Here is a 15861-nt window from a genome sequence, read left to right as displayed (position 1 = left end):
GGCCCCTCACTATCCTTGGCTTTACAGCCTGACTACGGCATCACGAGATGTGACCGTACCACTGCCCAATCTAGAGGTGGTGGCGTGGCCTTCATCCATAAAAACTCACTTGATCTAAGAGTGGTATCCGACTCCAAACTCGAATCAGCCGAGTCGCTGTCAGTCAAACTATCACTAACGCCTAACCAAACGGCCACCCTCCACCTTATCTATAGACCCCCAGGTCCGACACTGACCTTTGTCAGTGAAATATCCACTCTCCTCCTTGACAAAACTAAAAATAATTCACAATCAATAATCCTAGGTGACCTTAACTTAGGTCTTGATGACCCAAATGATCCCGTGGCAATAGATCTGGAGAATGTTCTAATTGACCTTGGCCTCACCTTGTTCATTCAAGAACCAACCCATATTAAAGGCAGGACCCTTGACTGGTTAGCCAGCTCTAACTGTAATATCAAGGTTCTCGACAATACCCCTTGCTTATGGTCAGGCCATCACATCATAACTTTTAATATTGAAGCAACCCCGCGAGCCCTGACACCGATAGCCTCAGCACTCCCTACTAGAAGTAAAAAGGACATAACCATGGAGAAACTCCTCCCATGTTATTCCCTTCCCTCAATGCGGCCACCAACACCTGCTCTGATCCCACCTCCCTAGCAGACACCTATAACCAAACTATGCTCACGGCCATAGACTCTATAGCACCCATCAAACTCAGAAAGGCCAAACCACAAGCCCATCTTAATTCTTGGTTCACCCCACAGTTAAGAATGCTCCGCAAAGCTAAAAGCTGTGCTGAAAATCGCTGGAAAAGCCAGCCTTCTGATGAGCATAAAGATGGCTTTCTTCTTGCCTCACTCACCTACAAAGATGCCATCATCACTGCAAAAAAAGAGTCTCTTAACATTCATATTCTGCAAGCTGATTCGAATACAAAGGAACTCTTCAGAATCCTAAAAGAGCTAGAAACTCCAGTCTCCCCCCATATACTTGCACGAAAGATAGTAAATGGTGTACTAACATTCAAGCAACCTTACTGAATAAAATCTCTATGCTACAATCTAAAATCAAAGACATGCAGGACAGTCTGAAGCTCGACAACCGCTCACTCTCCCCTGCTAGGGCCCTCCCTCTAGACACTGCTAACACCAAACCATTTGCCTTCTCACCGCTCACCGTTACTGAGGTAGAAAATATCATCCTTAGAATTAAACCATCCAACTGCCAAGGTGACCCTTGCCCTGCTCCCATCATTAAGGACTCTGCACATGATCTGGCCCCATTCATTACAGCCTTCATCAACTCCTCCTTTAAAACAGGTATTGTCCCGGACAACCTTAAGGACGCATGGGTGATCCCGCTGCTCAAAAAACCATCCCTAGACCCAAGCATACCTACCAACTTCCGACCTATCAACACGGTACCGTTTTTGCTAAAGATTTTAGACCGCGCAGCATACCTTCAGATCCAAGATTACTTGGAATCTAACAATCTACTAGGTCTACGACAATCCAGATTTCGTCCCAGACACGGGACGGAAACTGCGTTAATAGACCTAAAACCCCAAATTGAGGTATTGAAGGATAAGGGCAAACTAGCAATGCTACTACTCCTCGACCTCTCTGCCGCATTTGATTTGGTCAACCACCAGATCTTATGCAGGCACCTCCACTCTGCTGCCAACTCCTCGTCCTCTGCTGCGGCCTGGATCAAATCCTTTTTGAGCAATAGATCCATGAGGTTCTTTGACACATCCGCAGCCGCGGACCCTTCCCCAATTCACTGTGGCGTACCTCAGGGATCTTGCCTGTCACCTACACTTTATAACATTTTCACGAAACCACTCTTTGATGTGCTTGACTATCTGGGTGTCTCCTACACTAACTATGCAGATGACACCCAGATACTCATTCATATCACAGGTGATTATCTAGCTGACACCAAGGCCCTTAACAACGTCTACCTGGTCATCCAAGCCTGGATGGCCCAACACCAATTATGCCTAAATGACGACAAGACGGAGCTCCTTATCCTGGGCACCTCACAACGCCTGAGCAAACTAGTGCCGTCCTATCAGTCATTCACCATAGACGGTAATACCATATGAGTCTCGAAAGACAACAAAACGCTAGGTTTTTACCTTGACGCCACTCTATCCTTATCTCGACAACTAAATGCAGTCAGATCTACCTCTGCATACACGTGCAAACCTATTGCAGCTTGAAGACCGTTTCTTACCACCCCTAACAGTGTCACACTAGCTAGAACTCTCATTGTGGCCAAAATTGATTATTGTAGTGCCCTTTACTTAGGTACTAGCCAAGAGAACTTGAATAAACTAAAAACAACCCAGAATAATGCCATTTGAGCTACCCTAAACATCCCCCGCAACCACCACATTTCAGAATCCAGAACCAAACTAAAGTGGCTACCTGTCAAACGGAGAATCTCACTAAAAACACTTGCCCCCACACACAAATGCTTGGCTAACAAGGCCCCTATCTACCTCTGCAGTCGGCTGTCTCGTCACTCGACCTCCCCACCTCTAAGAACAGCCCAGACTCACTGTCTATCGATCCCTAGTTTTAAACTGCAAAAAGCGGGGGGCACTAGCTTCCCTGTCCTAGCCTCTAAGCTATGGAACACCCTCCCCGCTACAATCAGAGCTGAAGACTCATTCAACACATTCAAGGCCAAAACCAAATCTTGGCTTTTTGACCAGCACTAAGACATGCTCTGCGCCCCTGTCTTACATACGCTGGCCGCTGACCTCCGTTACTATTTTCTGTACACCCTATGGGTATTATCCACTGTTAAGCCTAGCGGCACTGAAATCACTGTATTGTATGTAGATAGAAACACTGTTAGTATTCTGTTAATGTAATTTTTATGTCTGTATATATGTATTATTGTAACTTTGTACAAATTGCGCCCTGTTGCCTCCGGGCCTGATGGTCTGCACGTTATAAATAAACAAATACAAATACAAATTATGGCGTCCAAAGGGAGGGGGGGCCTGGGTTTACCGAATTTTAGGCGATACCATGAAGCTGCACTCCTCCGAGTGATTAGGGAGAGGTTTGCGGTGGAATATAAGAAGCACTGGGTAAAAATGGACAGAGCAGTCTCCCGACATCACCTGGGAGAGGTGTTGTGGCTTCTGTGGAGGCTGAGACCGCCACATATCTATTGAGTGATATTACAAAGGGAATGGGGGCCACCTGGGATAGGGTAGTGGAGAGACGAGGGATCTCATCTTTTCCATCTCCGTTTACACCTATCTTCAACAATGGGGATTTTATGCCGGGGCTGGAGAGGGGTGCGCTCCGAGCATGGGAGGGCGGGGGATGTAGGACGCTGAGAGATATGTTCCGCAACCGAAAGGTGAAAACCTTCGAGGAATGTAAGCAGGAATTTGGAGTTGGTGAGGAGGAAAGGCACAGATACTTCCAAATTAGACACTGGGTCATGTCGGCGGAGGGGAGGGCTGCCACACGCGACCTAACACAATTCGAACGGTTCCTCTTGACCCATGATGGTTCTAGAGGTCTGATTTCTGATTTATACAAACTCTTAGAGAGCTCGGGCCCGGAGGTCACCTGGTCGTATATGAGGGCATGGGAGCAGCAGATGGAGGCGGAAATGGAAAGGAAAGACTGGCAAAGGCTATGGAGGGCAATTCCAAAGGTGGCTAAAGCGACCCAACTACAGGAAGCATGGTATAAGTATATCTTTGGCTTGCACTATACCCGGGCCCGGCTGCATACAATGTACCCAGCAACTTCAGGGGACTGTTGGAGAGGCTGCGGGGAGGTGGGCACAGCTACTCATATATGGTGGAATTGCCCGCGTATTAGACCCTTTTGGTGCGAAGTTGCTTGTGCCCAATCTCAGGCCTTATGGCTGGGTGGTAGCCAGGACCCTCGGGAGATCTTGCTGGGGAAGAGGCTGGCAGCGATGGGGCTAATCGCACAAAAATGGAAGAGCCCAACGATTCCCACAGAACAGGATTGGCTAAGGAGAATGTGGGATATTGTTTCATTGGAATGGGCCACATACGCGGCTGAGGGGAAACTGGGGGGCTTTGCTGCTGATTGGGGTGAGACGTTGGACTACTTGAGGGGGGAGTTTAGGGAGCAATGGTGCCCCCAAAGATTAAAGCTGATGGCTGAAGGGTTGGTAGGGGGCTACCGGGACTGATGGACCTATTGGCACTACGACCGGCGTTGGAGGGGGGTAGGGGGAGGGAAGAACTTGGGTGTTGATGCTGTTTTCTTTTCCTTTGAAATTGATCTGTTATATATGCTGAAATCAATAAAAAGAAGTTACAAAAAAAAAAAAAAGAGTAGAATTCCTAGGTTTCATAATAGACACAAGGAAGGCCATGCTGGAGCTCTCTATGCCCAAGATCAGAGCAATAAAGAGAGATCCGAGATCAGCTCTGAAGAGACCGGTTATATCGCTTCGGAATCTAGCCAGGATAGTTGGCCTTCTGGCGGCTTCGATCTAGGCGATATTCCCAGGTCCTCTACATTATCGAGCTCTTCAGAGGCTCAAAATAAGATACTTACAGAAAGGGTCGAGAAATCATCACCTAGTCCCCCTATAACAAGAAAGCAGGTCAGAGATTCAGTGGTGGCTCAGCAAAATGGAGGCCTGGAATGGCCGATAAATATTTGGAGACCTACCAGAGATCATTATAGTCAGATGCCAGCAGAGCAGGCTGGGGAGCAAGATGCGGTCTCATAGAGACAGGGGGAAAACGGTCACAGGAAGAGCTAGAATTACACATCAACTGCCTAGAGCTCATACCGGGATCATTTGCAGTCCAAGCATTTACAAGAGATTAAGCGAAATGCTGTATCCTTTTAAGGATGGACAATATATCGGCAGTACGATATATCAACAAACTAGGGGGCACAAAGTTCAAGGTATTGACGGAGCTAGCCAAGGATTTCTGGCATGCTTGCATGGAGAGAGAAATAGCAGTCAAAGCGGAATATCTTCCGGGAGCGAAGAACACAGTAGCAGACTGGAACTCCCGGTAATTAACAGACTCGAGTGACTGGATGCTGCATGCATCAATCTTCGAGAAGTTACAGCGAAAGTGGGGCCCTTTCGATACAGATCTATTTGCTTCAAGACTCAATGCCCAACTGTCAAAATACTTCAGTTGGAGGCTGGATCCAGGAGCGGCAGGGACGGATGCGTTCCTGCACAGCTGGAAGGATCACACTCATTATGCCTTTCCCCCCTTCGCGATGCTGGCGAGGGCCCTAACAAAGGTCTGCAGAGACAGAGCGGATCTAGTCTTAGTGACACCGGAATGGAGATCGCAAGCCTGGTTTCCAGTTCCGATGGAACTTTCCATGGATTTCCCGCAGAGGATTGCCCACAGGGCAGATCTCCTTGTCAATCCAAGAGGCACACCTCATCCTCTGATTCAGAACAACACTCTGAGCCTAATAGCCTGCAGAATTTCAGGCGCAGATGGTGCTTGCCAGTCCTTTCAGAAGAAGCAACAGAACTTATAAAGATATTATGGGCCCCGTACACAATTCGGAGCTATAGTTCTGCTTGGCAAGCCTGGGAGTTATGGTGCAGGGGGAGGGGTGTTTCTCCTGTTTCAGCCCCTATAGAACATATATTGAATTTCTTAGCGTCCCTGACTTCTAGCGGGAAGGCATTTAGGACAGTAGGAGTGTATAGAAAAAAATAAGGAAATTATATTATATTTGAAAAGCTGTGATTTAGCAGTATTAAAGGAGAATAAGCATAATGCTTGCCTCCGTGTCTTTAATAGAATCAAGACTTCCTGCGCTGTGCGCTTTGGCAATCTTCATTAGCATGCGCAAGACCCTTACGGTCGTAATGGAGGAGCTGGGGAGGTTCAAGGCCGCCTCAGGATTCACAATTAACTTGGTGAAATCCATGGGCTTGAATGTCTCAGAGTTGCCAGATAATATAGCACTAATCAAGGCAGAATATCGGTTTAGATGGAGCAACACTGAACTTGACTATCTGGGGGTAGAATTGACCCCCTCGATTGCGGAGCTATATAGGACAAGCAAACTTCATGCCCTTGTTCAAGACTCTGGCGGATGACCTGGCAAGGTGGGAGTCGCAGGAGACATCTTGGTTGGGCCGAGGCACTGTGGTTAAAATTAATATAGTCTACTTTATCCTTGCGAAACGTAGTATATGGCTCTGAGGTGACCAGTGACTGGATTTCGCTGATTCTGCGAGCCAAGGTGAGGCCGACTAGCAGGGCTGTCTTAATGCAGGCCAGCCTGATGTCCACAGACGCCATGGTGCGCCAGGACTCCCAGAACTATGTTGAGGTCCCACATTGGGTGTGGCCTCTTGATGGATGGGTACAGTCTGGCGAGTCCCGTTAAATGTTTCCTGACAATCGGGTTGGAAGAGGAAAAAATCTCCTCCTCCGAGTTCCTGTAAGCCCCAATGGCTGCCAAGTATGTGCGGCAAGTGTCCACCTGCACACCTGAGTGGGCGAGATGGGCCGAGAAGGAGAGCACGTCGTCCAAGGTACATGCAAGGGGGTTGATATGCTTAGAGTCTGCCCAGTGGAAGAACATGGTCCACTTGCTCTTATACTGGGCCCTGGTAGACTTGCTTTTGGTGCCCTGTATGATCTCTAGGTTAGCCTGGAAAAGGCTGAGGTGCCTATCGTGGCCTGTTAGGGAACCACGCTGTGGGGGCTAGTTTCTGTGGCGCGGGGTTGATGACCCTGCCCCCCTACTGCACCAGAAGATGTGCTGGGCCCGTCGGGAGGCGAATGGGCGGCCTCTCCGAGAGGCTTAACAGCTCCGAGAGGCCACCGTGGTGCTATTAGAATGATGCCGAGGTTGCGAGATTCCTTGATCTTGCATATCACCCTGTGTATCAGTGGTGTGGGTGGGACGGCGTATGCTGGCATTCCGTCCCACTGAATCTGGAATGTATCGCCGGAGCCCAGGCCCTGACTTTGCCAGGAGGCGAACAGTTGGCACTTCCTGTTGTTCCAGGAGGCAAAGAGGTCCACCTGGGGGTGTCCCCATTTGTAGAAGATTTCCTGCAGTACTAGGTCATTCAACTGCCACTTGCAGTTGTCCGCACCCAATCTGCTGTGCCTGTCTGCCTTCAGGTTGGAATCCCCCCGGCAGGTGGACAGCCCCGAGGTAGCTGTTGTTCTCCAGGGCCCATTCCAACATGCTGACTGCGAGTCTGCACAGTGGGGGGGATCTGGTACCTCCCTGCTTATTGACATAGAACATGCTGGTTGAGTTGTCTGTCTGAATGAGGATGACCTTGCCCTTGATAACTAGAAGGAAGGCTCTGAGCGCCAGCCAAATCGCCTTCGGTTCCAGCCAATTGATGTGGTACTCCTGCTCCTGCAGGGTCCAGGTGCCATTGATGCAGTGGTTGTCCAGGGTGGCCCCCCAACCCTCGAGAGAGGAGTCCGTGGTGATGGTGACCTGAGGTGTAGGTTGCCGGAAAGGCTTCCCCAGCTGAAGGTTGCAGTCCCTGGGCCACCATGTGAGGTCCGGGTGAAGTGATGGAGGAATGATGACCATCTCTGACTGAGAGCCTCGCTCCTGGTTCCAAAAGGCTGCAAAATGCAGCTGTATACTCCCCATCCTGAGTCTTGTGTGGGGGACGGCCAAGAGGACTACTGCCATGAGACCCAGTAGGTGTTGGTACCACCAGGCCGAGGTCACTTCTCTGCTGAGGAAGTGCGTTGTGACCCTCTTGAAGGCCGTGATCTTGTCTTCTGAGGGAAAAACTCTCTTGGAGCACGTGTCCCAAATTAGACCCAAGAAGGTAAGTCTCCGCGTGGGCTGCAGCTGCGACTTCTTGAGGTTGAGTGAAAAACCCAGCTTGTGCAGTGTGTTCATAACAGCGTGGGAAGTATGGTGCACTGCTTCTGGAGATGCCGCCCTGACGAGCCAGTCGCCGAGGTACGGGTAGATGTGCTGGCCCTGCGAGCTGAGGAGGGCTGCCACTGTGTTCATCAGCCTGGTTAAGACCCTGGGGACCGAGTTGAGGCCGAAAGGAAGCAGCTTGTATTGAAAATGGAAGCCCATGATCCTGAATCATAGAAAAGAATGCTGAGACTGCCAGATCGGGGCGTGTAGGTACACGTCCTTCAGATCCAGGGAGCACATCCAGTCTCACTTGCATGTCTCCGCTATCAAAGCTGGCGTAACCATCTTGAAATTTTGTAGAGGTAGGGAGAGGTTGAGGGTGTAAAGGTCCAGCACAACTCTCAGGCCCGCCTGGTTCTTTTTCTGAATGGCGAAAATCCTGGAATAAAACCCCAAGCCTTGCTGGGAGCCTGGGACTTCCTCCACTGCATGGCTCTCGACGAGCGACCGGATCTCTGACAAAAGAGTTGCTGTCCCAAATATGGGAGTGGAAGGGATGAGGGGGGAGAGGCTGGGATAGGGAGTCAGTACACCGTGGAGACTACAGAGAGGATCCAGGGGTCGCAAAATTCTGGCCCCAGAAATGTGCATGGAGAGCAAGCCTGCCCCCTACTGGAGACACGTGGACCCGCAGGGGCGTGTCATGTCTTCTTTCCCTCTGAGGCTGTTGCGGAGGAGGGGGACTGGAAAAAGCCCTTACTCCCCGCCCTTTTTGTTGTTTGCGCCGATGTTGAGTCAGCGAACGGTCAAGCTGCCTGCACCTCTGCTCTTGGAAGCCGCGGAACGCTTCGTATGTACACCCCTTGTCTGAGCGCTGCTGTAACTGGGTGTACGTTTTGGGCGTGGTCTTTGTCAGGATGGATAAAGTCTTGGCCGTTTGTGAGCTGTTTTTCTTTTTGTCCAGCTCCTCGTCTATTGTGGAGAGGAAGTGGTCACCCCCTTCGAACTTAAGATCTAAGATGCGTTACTGGACATCCGGGTTTAATTTCGTAGCACAGAGCCAGGTCGTTCTTCTCCTGTCTGTGGCAATACAGATGGCACGGTCAGAGGTGTCAGTGTGGGCCACGGTGGACTCCATGATGTCCTGCGCCACCATCTTGACCTCTGCCAATCCCGCCTTGAATCGTGATTGACTCTGTGCTGTGAGCTCTGGGAGTAAATTAGCAATTTCCCGCTAGAGCCTCTGGTTAACGGCTGCCAGCATAGCATCTGCGTTGGCTCGACAAAGGTGCAAGGATGCTTTGGAATACAGCTTCTTCCCGTAAGCCTCCAAGATCTTCTCCTCCTTGCCTAGCAGCGCCGCAGAGGGGGAGGCTGAGGACGACTGAGGTTTGGAGTATAGTGATGCCGCAGCGATCACAGAGGAGAGGGGATGAGGATGGGCCGATAGCAAGAGTGTATCCCCTTCCATCTGCCTGTATTTGGCATCCAGGTGTTTATTCACCGGCTGAACTGAGCGAGGCTTGAGCCAACCCTTCTTGGCCAATGCAACTGTGTCCTTCTGCATCAGGATCCCTGTACTGGTCACGGGACGTAACACCCAAGTACTCTGCCAGCCCTGCAAGGCGTTTGTGGAAGGCTTTAGCTGAAGATGGTTGGTCCACTTGGTAAGAGCGTGAGCTTTTCCCCCACTCTTACCTATGTTTTGCCATGTGTATTTCTCTGTTTTTATGATTGTGGACTCTGAAGTGCACCACTTCAGTAGCCCCCTTCTTTTTGTGTGTCACCCAGCACCTTCAGTGCTGTGGCACAGGGTTGTCTTTGAGACTTCCCCGACTCCATTTCTGAGGCTGACTACAGTCCCCCAGAAAAGGGTAAAGTTCTCATTAACTTTACTTAGTCAATCTACCACAGATCCAGTACACCCCATCTTCCATGGAGTACTGGAAAGGGTTAATTCGTATCCCTTTTAATCTGTACCTCCTAGAGCATTGTTTCGCTCTTTTAACATTTAGACTTGGCTGGTGGCAGTGATATCTACCCTAACTTTTCTACTGCGATTATATTAGATAAACGTGGTATTGTTCTTGGCTATTATTTTAGCCTCGAACATAAAACCCGCTTGACCAAATCGTCTTTCTTTTGGCTCCAGTTGGGTTTATTCGCTATTTCTTTTTGTTAAAGTCCTTCTTGTGTTTTACTTTGCGCGGCAAACTAGGATTGCCTACTTTGTTCACCGTTTTATGGCGGGCTTCTGCTCAGAAGCCCTCCACCAGGGTGTCTAGGTGGGCTGAATGTGAGGGAGGGGTGTAGTCATCCCCTGCACAGGGTATCCTAGGAAACCCAAGTCGCACTTTGCCATGATTGGCTGAGGTGGTTGTCCGGGCTGGACAACCCCCCTGCTGGGTGATTGACAGCCAGGCTGTGTGAATGGGGGTTTTGCGCATAAAAGGCAGGTCTCTTGGGCTAGAAGTCAGAGAGTCGCCACTGGAACTACAAGGAACCGAAGAGAAGCGAAGAGAACGACGGCTGCTGCAACTATCCCGTCCCGGTGAAGCCCTGCTGCAGTCCTGAGCAATCTACTGTTCAACAACTAAGAGAAGATCCAGTCTGGAGTCTTCTTCCCTTGAGCCTGGTGGGGATAACCAGCTCATCTTCCACAGCCAGGGTATCCTCTTCCTTGGTCGAAATTGCTACACACGGCTGTAGTGGTCCGGATAGCCATTTGAAGAGCCTCTCCTGTTTTTTAAGGAGCGCATGTTTTATTTGTTGTCGCTGCTGCCGGCTTCATCCCTGTGTGGTGCAGACCCCCTTCAGACGTCCTCCTTCACAATGAAGCTCCAGGAATCGTGGGTCTGCGGGAAACCAACAGGAACAACTGCCAGGGCACCAGCTGCACCATTGGAATAAGGTACTTTGTTCTGCTTGAGGAAACTGGGTGAACCCCCTTTTCTTTATTTCCAAGGCTTGCCCTTGTCTTCCCTCCTTGTTATAACTTTTGCTTCCGAACATTGATAATATCGAAGTACTCTTGGCTACGTTGAATCATGAACTATCTGACTGTGTGATCTTCGGCAACAGGCCCCCGGTGTCACTTGACCCTGGCTCCGGCCCTTTGACTTTTGAACTCTTGTCTCTGAGTGTTTCTCGATTCTGTCTGCCTAACCAAAATATTGCCTGTGATTTTTGCCTCCAACTCCCTCTGGGTATCTCAGGTGCTAAGTGTGTTTTTGCCCCGGTAGCATTTCATGTCACAGATACACGTTTATTTAGTAGACCGAACTGTCAAAAAGTGATCGCATCATATTCACGGTAACGTGTTTTGTTCATAACACCGGTTCATTCAAACACAGGGTACTTACCTTGAGACATACTGTACAAAGTGAATTGGTTAGTTGTAGTATATTTGACGTGTGGTTTGTGTTTAAGTTTAATAGAAGTGTTATGTTTATAATGAATGGTTTAAAAATAAATGTACTTATATTTTTCTACCTGAAACCTTGAGTCAGTGTTTGCTTGAGTCACAGTAATTGTGGTCCCTTTGTGTAATCTCTGCTACTGCTCATTTACTCTTGAGATAAGCCTGGCTGCTCCGCCACTGCTACCACTCTGACATAGTAGTGCAGGCTTGTACCAAAGGTAAAACTTGTATTGCCACCTGTGGTCTTAATTGTGTGTAGTGGTCCCTAAGGACACTGCACAGGATTCTGCCTAACAGTCAGATTGATCCGGGACCGGAGGAGGGGTGCTGGGGGTGCTGGGAGTCGAGGGCTACAGAGTGGAGACCAGAGTTGGAGGCTGTAGCGGAGGCTGATGCGGAACCACCTGGCCAATCGGTTGGGGGTACAGAGCGGGCTGTTGAGGCTGAACAGGTCTGAGGGGCGCCTGTACCGGAGCCTGCGGCACCAGAGCCATTGGCGGGAGCACGTCCCTGATGGTGTCCCTGAGGATGACCCCCATCCGAGGAGATTTCATGAGCCAGAGGAACCGTTCAAAGAACCTGTCCTCGCAGGCTTGAGTGGTGGAAGGCGATATTGACGGGGTAGCGAGCGGCTGCTGGAGCCGTTGCATGCCCTACCCATATGGATGCAGCGGGAACCTGCTTGCGCGAAGGAAGGGTAAACTGTAGGCCAGATACCTGGCTGACACTAGTCCCACCTTGACACACGTTCCTCCACCTGCTACTTTCCTTGAAGCGGCATCCGCTGGATGTCTGGAATTTCTGGCACGGCAGCCATTTTGTCGTGCTTCCTTCCACGTGCCTGCGCCGTGTTGCTCGGCTCACTGGGTCCTGCCGCGTCCAGGACTCTTGAGTGTGGATCATGGGGCCTACCCTGTTCCTCAGGCCGAGGCCTGGTAGGCATTTCGCACTTGGCGGATCTGCCGGTAGAACAGCGTATGGGCGCCACTCGGACATGTTGCCAGTACTAGGGCGTAGCCCCTCAGGTGAAGACCCAGTAAAAGAACCTTCCGGTCCCTCAGCACTGTCACCGGGTGGATCCACTGACCCCTCAGGCTGTCGACCGGTAGCTGATTCAGCCTCGGTACTTGGGCTGGTACAAGGACCTGGGCAGTCCCTGCCACGCGGGCGAGTCCTTGGTAAGGAGTCTACCTTGTGGGGTGCACTGGAAAAGAGCGGCCCTACCTTGGGCCTGGATCGATGATAGACAAAGTCCTTTAGGTCCTTTGGAGGCAATCTCTGGAAGAGCTCCCTCCACCTGGCTAGTCTGTTCTTCAAAGAACTCGAGGAAAGTGTTGTTGCACGCGGTACAAGCTTGCCAGCTGTGGTCTGGGCCAAGGCATCGTAGGCAGAGGGTGTGGGGGTCTTTAGTCGGGAAGAGCCCGTCGCAGGAGGGACACCTGCTGAACCCTGTAGAAGTCGATATGCCCCGGGGAGGAGAGTGACGCCTGAGGACTGAGTACCTGAATGATAAAAAGAAAACAAAAGATAAAAGAGAAGAAGTATCCGCGTGTGGAATTAGATGGCCGAAGCCAAACCCGGGAGCCCGGTGGGATTCGGCCCGTTCCTGTCAATGCGGAAAAGGGGACTGAGGTGTGGAGCCAGAGGGCGAAGTGAGGGCAGCGCATACTCCCAGGGCCGCACCTCCACACGCCTCTAAATTTAAAGGGGAAGAAGGTTTTTTCTGGTGAAAAAGGTCTGTCTCCTGTCCCTTGGAAGGGACGCCCATGCAGTATGGAGGAAAGGGGACGGGACGTAAGAGTACCTTCTCTATGATGGTTTTGATTGTATTAGTAGTGTCTTCTTCCAACCTCATATATGTGTCATTGTCACTCAAGAGTGAGAGGCAACAGTTGGTATAAAAGTCGCTGTCCATAATGACTATTGCGCCCCCTTTATCCGCCGGTTTGATGGTGATTGTCTGATCTTGAACTAGTTGTCTCAATAATTTATGCTGATGTTTCCTTTGCTTGTGATCTCTTATATCAAAGTATTTTATTGAATTTAGATCACGCATCATGGAGTTCTCAAAAAAGTAAAGTGCAGAATGCTTCACACTTGGATTGAATGTGCTTTTCAACTTGATTTCTAGGTAGTCAAAGGTTTTGGATCTTTCTTTTGTTGGAGGGATGGAGTCAAAAAAGACCTTCAGTCTCATTTTGCAGGTTAATTTGGCATATTTATATGTTCTTCGAAAAGAGACGTGTAGTTGGCCGGAACAAATGAGAACCCAAGGTTAAGTAGATCAATTTCTTGTTTTGAGAATATCCAGTTAGAGACTACTAATTCACTGTCTCCTTTTTGCCTCACAGTTTTCTTGAGTCCTCTCCTTGTTTTTCGGCTCGTATAAAAGGGTGAATATTTGTAGATGTGGTAGGTCCCCCAGCCAGGGGGTGTGAGGGTGTTTGGCGTTGGATTATGAGACACAGGCATAGTGCTGTATGTTATTGTATTCAAAGGAATTGTATTATGTTCCTGACCACTTCCAGAGGTGTTGCCGGTAGGGTCTGTCTCCTCACCGGTATTTCATGGTTGTCTGGGTTGATTCGGTTGTTTATTGCTTTGGAGTGGTTGATTCTGGTGATAAAAGTCTTGTAATATGAATACAATGTGACAGGAATAATGTAGAGTATCTTGTCAGAATTGTCTAATTGTTCTCTGTTTGATGTCACGTTGATACCCTTCTAACTTCCTATTTGTGTCTTCTAGAATTTTGTTTAGTTCCTCCTGAGATAAAAATGTGCTAAATTGGTCCTTCAGCTCTCCAATGTCTGAATCGATTTTCGACAGTGACTTCACTAGTTCCTCTATAGTTAGAAGTATTAGATCCAAAGAGCATTTGTTGAGGATCTGCTCCCACCTTTTAACAAATTCACTGTTCTCTTTGCATAGGGTTGATATGAGATATATCCTGAGTCCTCTAGGTATGTGTTTGGCTTTATAGCACTGAGCTAATGTTGAAGTATGACGTTTTGTGAGATTTCTCTCCTTATTAGTCTTTCCAAGTTATTGATTAATTTGTCTGGGCTTTCTATGGCAGAAGTTGTTCTTTCAGTACCTTTAATTAAAACAAATATGCGTGCTGCGTCTTCCTCGCTAAATGCTAGCGTTGTTGCATGCTTAGATGTAAGCAAATCAATTTTTGAAAATGACATGCTGGAACTGTTGGGATTTATTTTAGTAATATGAGTGCAAGCCCTTGTTAGTATCACTCCACATGTAATGGGCTACCAAAATTGTGCACGCACACCTTGTTAATGACTACATACTTCAAGATAATAATTCTATTTACTGATGTTTCACAAGTGCAGGGGAGAAAGATACGGCTCTGGTACCGAAAGCCGTTAATGTACAATTGTGATAGAAAAGTGTCCTAACTTAGTAGACACTCACATCCCCTACACACCTCATACACTGACAGTATAGTCAGTCAGTGCTTAATGTATTATAGAACTTGTTAATGAATAAACTTAGGATGTCAGCTAGGCTGTAAATCATATATGCTTATTTCAAATCAATCTTCATATGCAACAGTTGCATGGGTAAATAATGTATTTACAAAAGATAATATATTTCATCCAAAATTGTTAGGAATACAAATAAAATGAGCTTGACGCGTTTCGGAACAGCATCTCCCTTAATCAGGAGCAAAATTTCATGAGATTCAAAATGTTCAAGTCTTAGCTTCAATCTTCCAACTTCAATCACTCAATTCTATCTATAAGGTAAATGCAATGGCTCATGTCAGTGTTTTTCCAAAGTTAAAGTAGTTAATTAGACTATCATTAGGGCAATCTAATTTCTGCATACATAATCACCTTCTGTGTTGGCAGTTGCAATCCACTGCTAATAGGAGATAGCTAGTTTTCTTCTGTGATTATTGTTAATACATTCGGTAAAAGAGTTTCAAACAAGAAGATCTATGTAGGTGTAGGACATCATCGTGTACGTCATGGTTCTGCCTACCCATGCAAGGAAGCAGTAAAGTATGCCAACTGAGTAGGAGATATCTCTTAGTCAGGTGTGAATAGCCTAAAGATGGAACCGGATACTAGTCAATGGCCAAACTCATATATGGCCAAACTAATATAGTGCCAAACAAAAGTTATCAGATTGATTTATCTAATCAATGGCTTATCTCAGTTTTGCCAGAAAGTTGTAAGAGGGCGTTAAGTATAGTCCAGTTCCTAATGGAGAATAAATGTATATGTAATACTCGAAATGTGCATCATTTTCTACCTAAAGTTAGCGGGCCACTCTGAATGTGTGTAGAGATTGCTTACCTGTGAACCGGAGTGGTTAAGTAACTGTCTCTTTACTTCTGTAAATCGAACAGTGCTTATATGCTGACCCTATTGGAGAATGGATAAGATATGACTAAGGGATGGTGTAGGAGGTAACTATGCCAAAAGTGCTAACATTCAATGTAGCAGTGTCCTGTGGCGCTTACCAGAACTATGGGATGGATTGCACCAATGTGTCCCGTTCCGTCTGCAGAGAAACCATTCTGCATCAAAATGCTTGTTTATA

This window comes from Ambystoma mexicanum, chromosome 4q (assembly GCF_040938575.1).
Source record: "Ambystoma mexicanum isolate Mex_15411 chromosome 4q, UKY_AmexF1_1, whole genome shotgun sequence".
Classification (NCBI taxonomy): domain Eukaryota; kingdom Metazoa; phylum Chordata; class Amphibia; order Caudata; family Ambystomatidae; genus Ambystoma; species Ambystoma mexicanum.
This window is presented reverse-complemented; position numbering follows the sequence as displayed.